The sequence below is a fragment of the Hyaena hyaena genome, unplaced genomic scaffold, assembly GCF_003009895.1.
Source record: "Hyaena hyaena isolate Hyena2069 unplaced genomic scaffold, ASM300989v1 scaffold_562, whole genome shotgun sequence".
NCBI classification, from domain to species: Eukaryota; Metazoa; Chordata; class Mammalia; order Carnivora; family Hyaenidae; genus Hyaena; species Hyaena hyaena.
This window is the reverse complement of record NW_024081198.1, coordinates 307,963-322,105: the sequence shown is the minus strand read 5'-3', so window position 1 is coordinate 322,105 and position 14,143 is coordinate 307,963. Positions and strand designations below refer to the sequence as shown.

The following is a 14,143-nucleotide window of genomic DNA, read 5'->3' as shown; positions in this document are numbered from 1 at the left end:
TACACACAGGGCCTGTCATGGACCATTGTCAGGGACCGTACATTTGGCTGAAGAGTAACTTGATGTAAAGACTCTGCATTCTTTTGTTTCTAAAGTATACACAGCTAGATAAAGGAATTACCCCAAAGGCAGTACAAACTGATGTACGGAAATGGGGTTAGACTGGGTCCACAGGGCATAGCTTTAAGCTAAAAGGAAGTCTTTCCCAGAAAGTGTTAAATGCACATGACCGGCCGGCTCCCTGTTTAGAATTGTTCAGACAGTTGCCATATCTCTTCAAAGTCCACTTGGCTAAAAGGAAATAATTGTCCATTTGAATTCTGCCAAGACCAATTGAAAAATGTCATGTGTGTGAGTAGTTACGCAAGTTGGCACCTCACGTCGTATCTCCCAACCTTCATTAAACATCAACTTCCTGTACCTTTTACGTGGAAAATGATTACCTATGGCAGGCTTTCCCCCTGGCAAGTAAGAGTTTCTTAACAGAAGGTCAGTATATGTACAGATCTAACTCACAGGAGCAGCCCCAAAGAAGAGCGAGTTAACATCTCTAAAGTGGCCTACTTGTCAAGTCCTCATGCCATACATTTCTTAGAAGTCATTTTGGAAATACAGAACTGTTGACCTTTGGGCTAGAAACCATGATGGATACTCTGGGTGTAACTGTGGTTTTACGGGACATTCTCTTCCCAGTTCTGATGGATACCATGTCTCACCTCCTAGTTAAATTTCTACCTGGGATTAACTCCATCTGCCCAAGAATTACCTGCCTCCATGTAGCTTAAAATAAGGATAAAGGATTCAAAATGTCTATAGAAAAATGTATTTCAGAAAACCAATTATTAGCTCCCATTCAACATACATGACCTTGGGTGGCTATCTGTAAACTGAGTACATTTGACAACGTATTATTGTACGAACAATTCAGAGTACTGTTCTGTTAGAATTTTCTTTGGTTCTTTTTGAATAAAGCAGTATAAAAACTAAAATGTCACACAAATGTAACAGATCATTGTAATGATCTGCAACTATCAATTTTCCAAATGTGCTACTAATCTTAGTGGTTTACAGGATTTAACATTCTCGTTTATGTTCCCCAGTTAGAAGATGGAAAAATAACAAGCCATAATTCTAAGCAATGTCATTTGAAATGTTACATTCCCAAACTAGTGATGTTTTTGATCCCACCTCAGCACCAATATGGAGAAAATCCTAGCAACAGTGATTACTTTTTATGGCATTAGAATTAGTCAGGTAACAGCACCATGCAGGGAGCGTGGAACAGACCAGAAGAGAAGACCCAGGTCCTAGTCCTGGGTCTATAACTTACTCATCATAATACAAAACGTGTATGCAAATAGTTCTAGTCAATTTCTTCATGGAAAAATAGATCTCTCCCAACTTGCACTGACCACTTCACAAGGGTTGGTGTGTTAAGTGAATGGAAAGGTCCTTAATTCATGTTCACAAGGTACTATCCAAAAACATATGGAGTTATTCTTTCACCTTGATTTTAATTATATTTCTGGTGTGTGTGTGTGTGTGTGTGTGTGTGTGTGTGTGTGTGTGTCTAAGTGGCAATTCTGGATATTCATCTCAGTTTGCTTTGATCAAAAAAGAAAACACACACACACACAGCTTAGTGGGACACCCACGGCGCTTAGTCAGTTGGGAATTCAACTCTTGATTTCTGCTCAGGTCATGATTATGCAGTTTGGGAGTTCAAGCCCTGCACTGAGCTCTGCATGGATACTGCAGAGCCTGCTTGGGGTTCTCTCTCTCCCTCTCTGCTCCTCCCCTGCTAGTGCTCTCTCTCAAAATAAATAACCTTTAAAAACAAACAAAATAACAACAGCAACAAAAAAAAATCCACAGCTCAAATATAACAAATTATTGTAACAAAGTATCAGTAACACACTAAACTCAAACTCCAAAGAAAATTAAGAGGTAACAAAGCCGGAGTCCAAGAATAAATATATTCAACTGTTACTGGAATAAATCCATTCTTTTTTAGAAAAAGTGACCAGGAATTGAATTCCCAAAAGAGAGCACCAGCAGATCCAAGCAGCCACCCTATCACAGTTCAGGTGAGGAGATGAAACTTCCTAGCCATGAATCAGAACAGACGCCACATATCTGGCACTGTGGTAGACTAACCCCAGGCAGCAGGTTATTATTCCTACTGTCCTGATGAGGTGATGGGGCGCTAAAGAAAGTAACTTATCAAATCCACGGGGCTAACACAGAGGATCTCAGACATGAACCCAGCTTGATCAAATTCTTAATTCTGTATACTCCTCATTATATTCTTGTACCCAGTGTTCTGGATATCAGTAACATTTTTTCCCATTCTACAACAAACTATGTTTCCAAGGTTTCAAACTGGACATCAGGGTGAGCAAAAGCCAGCTAAATATTGAAATACCTCCATTATTCCAATCCTCATAAAAATAAGATTTTAAAAAAAGAATACCCTTCCCTTATACTTATACCCTTATACTTACACCCTTATACTTACATCACTTAAGTAGAAAATAATTTTCATTTGATTACGTACCTATAAGGTTTCAAATTTTAGGTCTTCACCATAACAAGATGTAACCATTTTCTGACACAACAATCATACCCACAATATAAAATCATTTAAAGTTTTTCCTGAAAAGAAAAATGCAAGATTTTTCCTATCTCCATTCCCATTTTATTGACTAGACCACCTCTTATACCAGAAGTAAAATGAATTAGTAAATTCCTCTGCACAGTTGCCCTAAGTATCTCCATAAAGCACAATTAGAAGTTTTTAAGCCTTAAACAAAAGTCAACTCTTCAAGAGTACAAAGTCAAATTCAATAACCAGCAAGTCTTGTGGGCCATCAAAAAGTTTTAAAGAAATGCACAACTGCTCTGAAACAAGTCTTATGAAATAGAAGCGGAGAAAGAACAATCCCAGACTGAAAATTCATCTGAACTGCTTTTGAAAATGTAAATTCAAAAAAAAAAAAAAAAAAAAAAGAAAATGTAAATTCAGATTTCTCAAAACAAGAAACATCCCGTCTCTATGAGAAATTGTCAGCTTGTGACTGTCGGCACGGATGGAGAATGTAATCAATTACCACAAGTGGAATTAATTCGGTACAAGTATTTGCACGCGGGCTTGACAGATGTTCGGAGTCGGGCACTTCATAAGGAAACAAAATTGTAACTCTGAAGAAATAGGGAGCTCACACCTTCCAGCTCCCTGTTACCCGAACTCCTAACAGCACCAGCCTTCAGGAGGACACAGGGCTACTAGCAGGGCTGCCTCTGTAGGTTTCCTGAGTCTATCACAGGGGATGAAGGACAGGACAAAGAAGAAAGTCTAGAAAAGCACTAAGTAAATTATTATCTCTGGCTTAAAAGACCTTCTAGGAGCTGTGACTGACAAGAAAGAATTTCAAACTCCCATGCCATTAGTCTCTAGATGATTTACCCCAGGCTACATCTGGTGCAAATAGTTATAAAAGGGCAAATACACCCAACATCATCAGGTTTAGACCCTAGTCTCAAAAAGCTTACAAGTTTCAACAAAATAGGTTGGTAGAGGCCACTAAAAAGATTATCAAGAGCAAGTAAGTGAAACTAGACTGCACGGTTATGTATCCTCCTCAACAATTCTGAGAGTAACTGTGATCCACCATTAAGGATGAAGCGTCTGTAAGTAACCAAAAATGTCAAAACAAACTTAGCTTTACCAAAATTTTCTCAAGGTAGCAGGTAGAATTCTCAACACATGGCACAATATTAATGATCTAGGAAGGATATTTCTGGGACCCTCAACACTAACATTTTCAAAACTGTCCTTTTCACAATGGTTGAGTCTTTTCTGCTGACTCCTCTGACAAACGGAGCCAATTGTTTTTGTCCATATCTGCGCCCTTCTACCTTGCACAGTGTTTAGACCATAGGGAGTGCTCAATACATAGTCTGAGGTTTATCCAATTTAAGGTTTTAACGGCAAGGATTCTTACTCATGCCTTGTGCTTGCCATTTAACATGAAAACATAATTCTAACTACATAACACTCTGCATAAATGGGTTCTACATATGGAGTCTAGATTGAAGATCTAATAGAACAAGTACGTTTTCCTTGCAAGTAGAAAAATGTGTGCTTTTTTACCCATTTCCCATTTCTCCAGTCTTTCTGACTCTATCACCAACAAGTAGGAATTCCGGAACCCTCGTCTGAATTACAGTCTATTGAATTAGATTAGTAGAAATGCACACGTCGAGTTTAATTCCCTAATTTGCCGAGGATAAGAGGACTCTGGTAGAGCAGTTTACTAGAGACTAAAACACAGACTTTACATAGCACAAGGTGACTTAATGGTCAGTTATTCTGCCAAATACAACTCAAATGACTTGACAGACAGGTTGAAAAGGGGATGAGGCCATTTTCGAAAGTCAGCTCTTACATGGCGTATTCCTACACAGGCGTCTATTTTTGTTCCATGCAGACAGCCAAGTGAGTTTTATTTTAAAAGAACATACAGTTTTGGGGGTGCCTGGGTGGCTCAGTCAGTTAAGCATCTGACTCTGGATTTCATCTCAGAGTTCATGATCAGAGTTCAGATCAGAGTTTCATGACCTCATAGTTCATGGGTTTGAACCCCACATCAGGCTCCACTCTATTAGTTGGGATTCTCCCTCTCTCAAAAATAAATAAACTTAAAAAAAAAGAACATCCAGCTTTAACTTCATGTCATTATTAACAATCATCAAAAACATTAAAAATTTTTTTTAATGTTCATTCATTTTTGAGAGAGAGAGAGAGTCAGTCAGAGGGCAAGCGGGGGGGGGGGGGGGGGGGGGGGGGGGCAGGCAGAGAGACAGTGAAACACAGAATCCGAAGCAGGCTCCAGGCTCTGAGCTGTCAGCACAGGGCCCGAAGCGGGGCTCAAACTTCCAAACTGTGAGATCATGACCTGAGCCGAAGTTGGATGCTTAACCAACTGAGCCACCCAGGCGCCCCATGAAAACCGTCTTAAGAGACAAACTTAAGAGAATTTTTTATTTGTCACTGAATACTTCTCAACACATATCAACTGTTTATCTGAAATAAAGTGAATAGTGACATTTTCTTCGACATTGGTATATGTAAATAATACCTAAATAAGTACTACCAAGATTTTTTAATGTTTATTTTTGAGAGAGAGAGAGAGAGAGAGCATGACTGGGAAAGGGGCAAAGAAAGAAAGGGGGACCCAGAATCCGAAGCAGGCTCAAGGCCCCAAGCTGTCAGCACAGAGCCAATGCACTGCAAGATCATCACCTGAGCCGAAGTCAGACACTCAACCAACTGGGCCACTCACGTGCCCCAATGTTACCAAGTTTTCAATGCAAAAAAAGTAGAGATGTTAAACAAACCCACAGTCAAGACATAATGAACACTGCCACAGACATTATATAAGCTTTATAATATAAAGCTTATATATAAAGCTTTATATTATAAAGCTTATAATATAAAGCTTGTATAAAGCTTATAAGTTTAAACAAGAATTATTTTTACACCTCTCCTACTTTTCTTAAGAATTGCTTTCTCGGGGCGCCTCGGTGGCTCAGTCGGTTGGGTGTCCGACTTCAGCTCAGGTCATAATCTCACAGTTCATGGGTTCAAGCCCCGCGTCTGGTTCTGTGCTGACAGCTCAGAGCCTGAGGCCTGTATCAGATTCTGTGTCTCCTTCTCTCTCTGCCCCTCCCCAACTTGTGCTCTGTCTCTGTCTCAAAAATAAATAAACTATATTAAAAAAAATTTTTTTAAAGAATTGCTTTCTCAATGCCAGTTTAGGACACCAATGTCCCTAAATGTTTTAGTTAATCTGAGAAGATCAGGGGAATCGGCCCATGAACATAAATGCTAATTTCTTTGCACTGAATGTAATTTTAAGTTGACAAGGTGCAAATATTTACAAGTATTTAAGAGTGAAAATATGGAATCTGATGGTGTTAAACCCGCCTCTCCATGGCATCTTACCTGTAAGACTGATGGGCTCTTAGTCTGTTTTCTCCCCAGTCTGCTCTTTCCCTTGCTGTGTGCACACAGTAGGAAGTGGGCCAGACCCGCCCTTCCACTTAGCACAACTCTGTGTGTGTGTGTGTGTGTGTGTGTGTGATTCCTTCTTTACACCATGATTTTTTTTTTTTTTACAAATAGTTTATTGTCAAGTTGGTTTCCATATAACACCCTGTGCTCATCCCCACAAGTGCCCTCCTCCATGCTCATCACCCCTCTCCCCCCCACATCCATCAGTCCTCAGTTTGTTCTCAGCATTCAGGAGTCTCTCATGGTTTGCCTCTCTCCCACTATTTCCCCCCTTCTTCTCCCCCTTGGTCCTCCGTTAAGTTCCTCCCAATCCTCCTATATGTGCAAACATATGGTATCTGTCCTTCTCTGCCTGACTTATTTCGCTCCGCATAACACCCTCAAGGTCCATCCATGTTGCTACACATGGCCAGATGTCATTCTTTCTCATTGCCATGTAGTATTCCATCATATAGATAAACCACATCTTCTTGATCCATTTGTGAGTTGATGGACACTTAGGCTCTTTCCATGTTTTGGCTATTGTGGAGAGTGCTGCTGTAAACATTGGGGTCCATGTGCCCCTGTGCATCAGCACTTCTGTATCCCTCAGGTCAATTCCTAGCAGTGCTATTGCTGGGTCATAGGGGAATTCTATTGTTAATTTTTTGAGGAACCTCCACCCTGTTTTCCAGAGGGGCTGCACCAGTTTACATTCCCACCAACAGTGTAGGAGGGTGCTCATTTCTCCATATCCTCACCAGCATCTAGAGTTCTCTGATTTGCTCACTTTAGCCACTCTGACTGGCGTGAGGTGGTATCTCAGTGTGGTTTTGATTTGTATTTCCCTGATGAGGAGGGATGCTGCACTTAGCACAACTCTTACTGCAACAAAAAGTCAGGGAAATTTCGGGCAAAATTACACTAAATGGAAGTAATTTCCTGGTGACCACTTTGCCCTTTGCAGCTAGTTTGAGAAACTTATGGCCCACCTTCCCACAACCTTTCAATACTCAAAAAGAATGGAGTCATGAGGAGAAAGCAGGCAAGAACCTCTTTGATCCGGGCTGCAGCAACTTCTTACTGAACACACCTCCAGAGGCAAGGGAAACAAAAGCAAAAATGAACTACTGGGAGCTCATCAAAATAAGAAGCTACTGCACAGCGAAGGAAACAATCGGCAAAAGTAAAAGGCAACTGACAGCATGGGAGAAGATCTTTGCAAAGGACATATCAGGTAATCCAAAATCAATAAAGAACTTATCAAACTCAACACCCAGCAAACAAACAAGCCAGTGAAGAAATGGGATAAAGACATGAACAGACACTTCTCCAAAGACATCCATATGGCTGACACATGAAACAATGCTCAACAACACTCATCATGAGGGAAATACAAATCAAAACCACAATGAGACACCACCTCACACCATCAGAATGGCTAACATTAACTCAGGCAACAACAGATGTTGGCGAGGATGCAGAGAAAGGATCTCATTTGCAGTGCTGGTGGGAATGCAAACTGGTGCAGCCACTCTGCAAAACAGTATGGAGGTTCTTCAAAAAAAATTAAAAATAGAACTACCCTACAACCCAGCAACCGCACTACTAGGTATTTATCTAAGGGATACAGGTGTGCTATTTCAAAGGGACACATGCATCCCAATGTTTATAGCAGTGCTACCGACAATAGTCAAAGTATGGAGAGAGCCCAAGTGTCCATCGATGGATGCATGGATAAAGAATATGTGGTATATATATGTAATGGAGTATTCATCGGCAATCAAAAAGAATAAAATCTTGCCATTTGCAACTACGTTGAGGGTATTACACTAAGCAAAATCAGTCAGTCAGAAAAAGACAAGTATCATAGGACTTCACTCATATGAGGACTTTAAGATACAAAACAGATGAACATAAGGGAAGGGGAGCAAAAATAATATAAAAACAGGGAGGAGGACAAAAACACAGGAGACAAATATGGAGAACAGAGGGTTACTGAAGGGGTTGGGGGGGGATGGGCTAAATGGGTAAGGAGGTATTAAGAAATCTATTCCTGAAATCATTGTTGTACTGTATGCTAACTTGGATGTAAATTTAAAAAATAAGAGAACTGAGTCATCCCTACTAACAAATAAGCATGTCTCCTCAAGAGAAACTTTAAAGGATTTTAAAACCATTAGTTTTACAACTTCAAAATAAAGTAAAACTTCTAGATTAGAATAGTGATAGGATTTGCGATTTTTCTTACTTGGACTCATATAAGTAATATGTACACAGAACATTAATGAGCTTAGATATAAGCCTATTAGCTAGACTTAAATACAGTTTATCTTTAAATATTTTCTCTTCAACTTTGGGCATAAACTGTAGGCTAAGGAAAACCTACTAGGTTAATTTTTTTAATATTTATTTTTGAGAGAGACAGAGCATGAACAGGGAAGGGGCAAAGAGATGGGGAGACACTGAAACTGAAGCAGGCTCCAGGCTCTGAGGTGTCAGCACAGAGCCCAACGCAGGACTCAAACTCATGAACCATGAGATCATAACATGAGCTGAAGTCGGAGGCTTAACCTACTGAGCCACCCAGGCACCCCAAACCTACTAGCTTTAATGAATAAATAAGGCTGTTTGGGAATCATATATATGCAAAAAAGGAATTCTGAAGGGCTTGAAAGCTATTTACCTAAGTAAAATATCTCTAGATTCAACCTTGTTTATTAGTCTAGATTTGTTGAGCAAACCCTTTCTTCCTTGATTGTGTCTACATAATCCATCAGGGCAATCACCAATTGCAAAATACCTTGTGGTATATGAAAATGTTCTACTCTATCTACAGTGTGAAGATTAGCCCCCAAATGTGTCATCCCCAAATTGCAAAAGTCTTTTTCATCTTGAGCAAAATGAACAAGAAAAAAATCAGTCATTAATATCCTGGAAAACTGCCCACAGAGAAGAGTTTTAACTGCTGATTTCAAATAATACTGTGGCCATTTCAGTAATCTTGAAGAAATCTGATTTAGAAAAATATTATCTTTAGACGAAGTCATTGCCAGTCGAACTCAGTTACTGGTTATAAAAGACTTCCCGAAGTTTGGGGAAGCCTGGTTAAAGCAGGCTTTTCCGAACCAAATTTCAGGCTGGTGAAGTCACACACCTCATGACCTACTCCTTTACCTGCCGCACAGGATCACTCATCCTCAGCCACTCCTCACCTCTAGAAAGGCCACAGCCACCGCTGTCCAGGTCCCTGCCAGGCCAGTGGGGGAGGTCACCTCGTGGGAGGTTCACCTGTCACCAGAGAAAGTTGGGGCTCATTTTTAAGTGCCCCCAAACACACACGACATACACCAACCCCATCCTTCTGGCTCACGTACAGTCAGTCCAGTGGCTTCTTTGGAGGTCCTCAGAAATGGAGAGCACCCTCAGCAAGGCTTTTAAAAATTCTCAGGGTGTATTTAAGCTTCCATAGCACAGAAGGAGAACACAAGTTTGGGAAGTCAGTAGGCTTTTCCCCTCCCTTCAAATAGTTTCATCTCTCAATAGTATTGGAAATTTGAGACAACTTTTAACTACATATACATCTGTCTAGATATCAAGACTCATCAACAACTCAGTATGAAACTATAATAATGATGATACAGCAAAATACTACTACTACAAATCAATAAAAATAAATGCATGCGGAGCCTCGTTTACATAACCACAGTACAACAGGTCTCAAACATTTTTATTCCCTGAGATTTAAAACTTCCTGTTCTGATTTTGAGGAATGTTGTTCCTAATGGTATACACAATGCACAACTATTTTTTATCAACGAACACAGTCTGGTTTGTAATGGCCTCTACTCCAGGGCATGGAGGTGGTCCTAATGGATTCTTAATCAGAATTAACGGTGCATTGGGCAGGAAGGGTGGGGAGGAGTTCTTTTAAAAGTCATCTGTCACGGTCATGTAGTTCTGAAGTGTTCGTTTTATTTTTGAGAAAGTCAAGAGACTTGGCTACATTAAAGTCTAAAACATCTCTAAGTCAACCACTATAAACATATACTATTGGTTTTTATAAGGCCTTTTACAAGGCCATAATGGGGGGCAGGGGGAGAGATCTACAATATGAAAGACAAAAGTTTATTATCAATCCCTGAAAGTTCTTAGGAATAGAAAAATACTAATATCCAGTAGAAAAAATGTGGCTCTACATTCAATTAAAAAGAATAAAAAAATAACTAAAATGTTTTAGTATACATGATTTCTAATAAAAGAAATGAAAATTTAGATATCAAGAAAGCACTGTTCGCTTACACAGCTAGAAGAATTATTTTTCCTTTGAAGAATGATTCCCCATATTGACAAGAATATGGTAACACAAGGACTCTCCGAGTGCTGGTGGGAAGCTACTTGGGTAAAACAGTTTTTGGAAAGCACATGGTCCATCTGTATCAAGAGATCTTTGAACCATCAACTGTGTTTCAAGGACTCCATCCTAAGGAAATATGCCCTGTAGTAAAGTTTTATAAAGTATATTTGTTGCAACAGTATATATTTAACAGTAATTGGAAATAAAAGTTCAGCTTATAACAACTGTATTACCTCTTATAATATTATGTAGCCACTAAAACAAGACTCTTGAAGAACTCTAATGATGTGAACTTTTTCCTAAGTTATGCAGAAAAAAAAACAGCATGCAATCTGTATTTGTATAGACTATGTAACTTTAAAAAAATAAACCTATTTATGTTATCTATTAACAAGCATGAAGAAACCATTGAGATTATATTCGGGTGGTGAAATTATTTAACACGTATACTTTTTCTGAATCTACCCTTTTTTTTTTTTTTAACAGCAAGCATGCATTACTTTTGAATTTGGAACAAGGCCAACAGAAGAGGGCGTTAGGAGGCATGCTTTCGAAGTGCTTAAGTCTAATAAGTGAAAACCCAAGAAAGAACTCCAACTGTAATGTTATAGCCCTATGAAGTAATCCCAAATTGCAACCATTTACTACGGATACAGAATGGAAAGGCACAGCTCTTCTACAAGCACTATTTTCTCCACATGACAGTTTTAAAAAGAAGTGGAGAAGTTGGCATGAGTTTAATAATAGATATTAAACTCAATTTCACTATGTTCTTATTTCTAAGGATAAGTAGTTCTAATCATTTCTTTGTATAATTTTCCTTATGGAATATTGTAGTTAAGGAAAAAAATCAATAAATGCATTTTAAACATTACAAAGCACTATACAAATAGGGCATCATTGTTTCCATTTAAATTGTCCATTTCCTGCCCTAATTATCCCTGAAAAAGCAGCTGGTCTACCGTATTGCATTTCCAAACTGTTCAGTTCTTCAAGTTAACCACACATGGTTATCTGGGTGTATCTAGACTCCTTAAGGAGGTCATAGGTTCCCGGGAAGAAGCGACTCATTTCCTTTTTATTCCCCTCCCTCCTAGACGGCCTCTCTCCTTCCCTCCACTCCTAACACCTGCACCCCACCCTCCGCCCCCAGGGCTAAGGATTTAGTGTGACGATGACTGAAATCCCTTCACCTGGCAAAACACGAACGCTGTTACACCCCCTCCCCCGTTCTGCCTAAGACTTTGATTCTATTCCAACAAAACGCACTGGGTTTCCTTTCTTAGCACACACACTGCTCAACACTCAGTAGTCATTAACAGAATAGGTGAACATGTATGTGAAAAGTAACCTTTCCTATTCTTACTGCAAAATAAATTATTCCCAAAGGCAACAAATAACTTAGCAGCAAAGAGTACGTCTTGAAAAAAAGGAGAAAAAAGATTTAAGGTAAGAAAACACAGAAGTCCAATAATTTCGTGTACAGGGGCAATCAGGTGACCTTCCTCAGGAATGGATTTTTCTAGAGAGCTAGGAAGGCACAAGTGAGCCGCAGAAAGTAGGCAGGCTCGGACGAGGGGGCCTTGGGAGTCGCAGCAAACCCGGGCAACGCCGCATTTGCAGCCCCGGTGGCACCAGCTGAGAACCGGCCCAAGCGAGCGGCGCCGCGTGAGCGCAGGGGTGCGGGCCCCGCGGGTCCGGGGTCCGGGCAGATGCCGGCCGGGCTGGGGCTCCTGTAAGCCCCGCAGGTCACTGTGAAGGTGACAGCTACGGAGAGCCGCCCCTGTCCCCGCCGCCCCCACGTGCGACCGGTGCCCGCGGAGCCTCCGCTCCACCGCGGTGCCTCCGCACCCACTTCGCCCCCCACTTCGCCCCCCGCCCTCAAAGCCGCCACTCTCGGACGGTCGCGTCCCGGGGGCGCCCTCGCCACCCCGGCCCGTTTCCACCTCGGACAGGCTGGGCTGCGGGAATCGCCCCAACTCCGCGCTTACCCGCAGCGCCTCCTCCTCCTTCCCCCGGAGCCGAGACGCACAGGACGCGGGGAAACCGGGGCTCCGAGCCGGGCGCCCTCCGGACCCCCGAGGCCCGCGGCGCAATCAGTGCCCGGCGGGCAGCGTCCGCACCTGAGGACACACGGCCCGGCGCTCGCCCCGCCCCCGCACGCCGGCGGAGGCTGCAGCGGCCGGGCGGGAACCCGGAGTCCGAGGCGCCCGGCCTCCCCGCCCCCCGAGCCGCCGGGGGCGGAGCAAGGGCGGGGAGTTCGGGAAACTTGTAAATAGAAAAGCGCCGCCGCCTCGGCCCCCCTTGGCCCGCAGCCTCCCCTTCCAGACGGGCCCAGCCTGCGCCTCGCAACTGGAGACAAAGGGCAGGCGGCGACCCGGCGGGGGGGGGGTGCGCCCCGAGACACTCGCAGGTCGCGCGCGGCCGTACCCCGGAACGCAGGCCCGGGCGGCCCGGCCGCGCCGGCTCGGCTCCGCCCCGCCCGGCAGGTGGGCGGGCTCCGCTGGCCGCCTGGCGCGCTCGGCTCGCGCTCCCGCGTCCCCCGCCCGGAGCCCCGCACGCTCCCGGGCCGCGGGCGTCTGCCCAGGACCGCGCTGCACCTGTTGCCGCGTGAGACGCGCCGCCGCGGGCTGCTGGCCCCGCACCTGGCTGAACCGCGCGTCCCCAGACCGCGCAGGTCCCCGCGGGCGCCTGGAGCTGCGCCTACTCCCGCCTACGGCCTCCGGGTTGTCCGCGCGAGCTCGCCGGCTTCCAGCCGCGGGGCATTGCAGCGAGGGCGGGCCGGGGGCGGGGGGGCGGGTAGGTTGCAGCAGGGTCAAGGCCAAGGGTAGCTAGGAGCCGGCCCTGATGGTCTCCACGGAGCGTCCGGCTCCTGGTCTGCTAACTTCGTACTTCTAAGAGGTTGACTGGCAAACACCTATTAGAGGTTAAAGAAATGGGCTCCAGCTGTTACATCTTGGACTAAAAAGTGGAAAGAATACAACACCGGGGAGATAAACGAAGCCCGACCCACTTTGCTCTCAACACAAATGAAGTCCTTATTTGCTAAACTGAACGAAATTCATCCATAGCTGTCTATTAGGTTCATAAAATACTTTCTTCGACTGGCATATTTTCTTAATTTTTTTAATGTTCTATTTCTGAGAAAGAGACTGTGAGCAGGGGAGGGTCAGAGAGAGAGGGAGGTACAGAATCTGAAACAGGCTCCAGGCTCTGAGCTTCCAGGCTCTGTGCTGACAGCCAGCTCAGAGCCAGACCTGGGGCTCGAACCCACGAACCGTGAAATCATGACCTGAGCCGAAGTCGGATGCTTAACTGACTGAGCCACCCAGGGGGTCCCTCAACTGGCATATTTTTAACTGTTAAGTGTCAGGCAACCTGAGACCAAAATCTTAAGTATCTTTTTTTAAGTATATCTATTTTGAGAGAGAGAGAGAGAGAGAGAGAGAGAGAGAGAGAGAGAATCCCAAGCAGGCTCTGTGCTGTCAGTGTGGAGCCCTAAACAGGGCTCAATTTCATTAACCCTCAGATCGTAACCTGAGCTGAAACTAAGAGTGGGTCGCTTAACTGAGCCACCTAGGCTCAGGAGACCAAAATTAAAATAATAATAATAACTGGTTTTGACTTGCTAAAAGCTTTTTGAGAGAAATAAGGCTCTTCAGAGAATCTGAGGATACTGTATTTGACTAAGTTTTCGATACTGTCATCATTAGATCATCTAATACATATAT

The 14,143-nt window shown here is 43.2% G+C and overlaps 1 protein-coding gene across 6 annotated transcripts in view; it reads right to left on the bottom strand.

Moving 5' to 3' along the window:
- The window catches only part of MTUS1 (microtubule associated scaffold protein 1), a 173,062-nt gene extending 159,927 nt beyond the window's left edge, over window positions 1-13,135 (bottom strand). For 3 of the 6 annotated variants that reach the window (XM_039256310.1, XM_039256315.1, XM_039256316.1), the window contains exon 1: window positions 12,404-12,820. The gene's annotated coding sequence lies outside the window, so the exon portion shown is untranslated. Of the gene's footprint in view, window positions 1-12,403; window positions 12,822-12,842 lie in introns of those variants that run through there. The other 3 variants (XM_039256312.1, XM_039256313.1, XM_039256311.1) reach the window with 2 other exon arrangements.
- Between the last annotated feature and the right edge of the window lie 1,008 nt (window positions 13,136-14,143).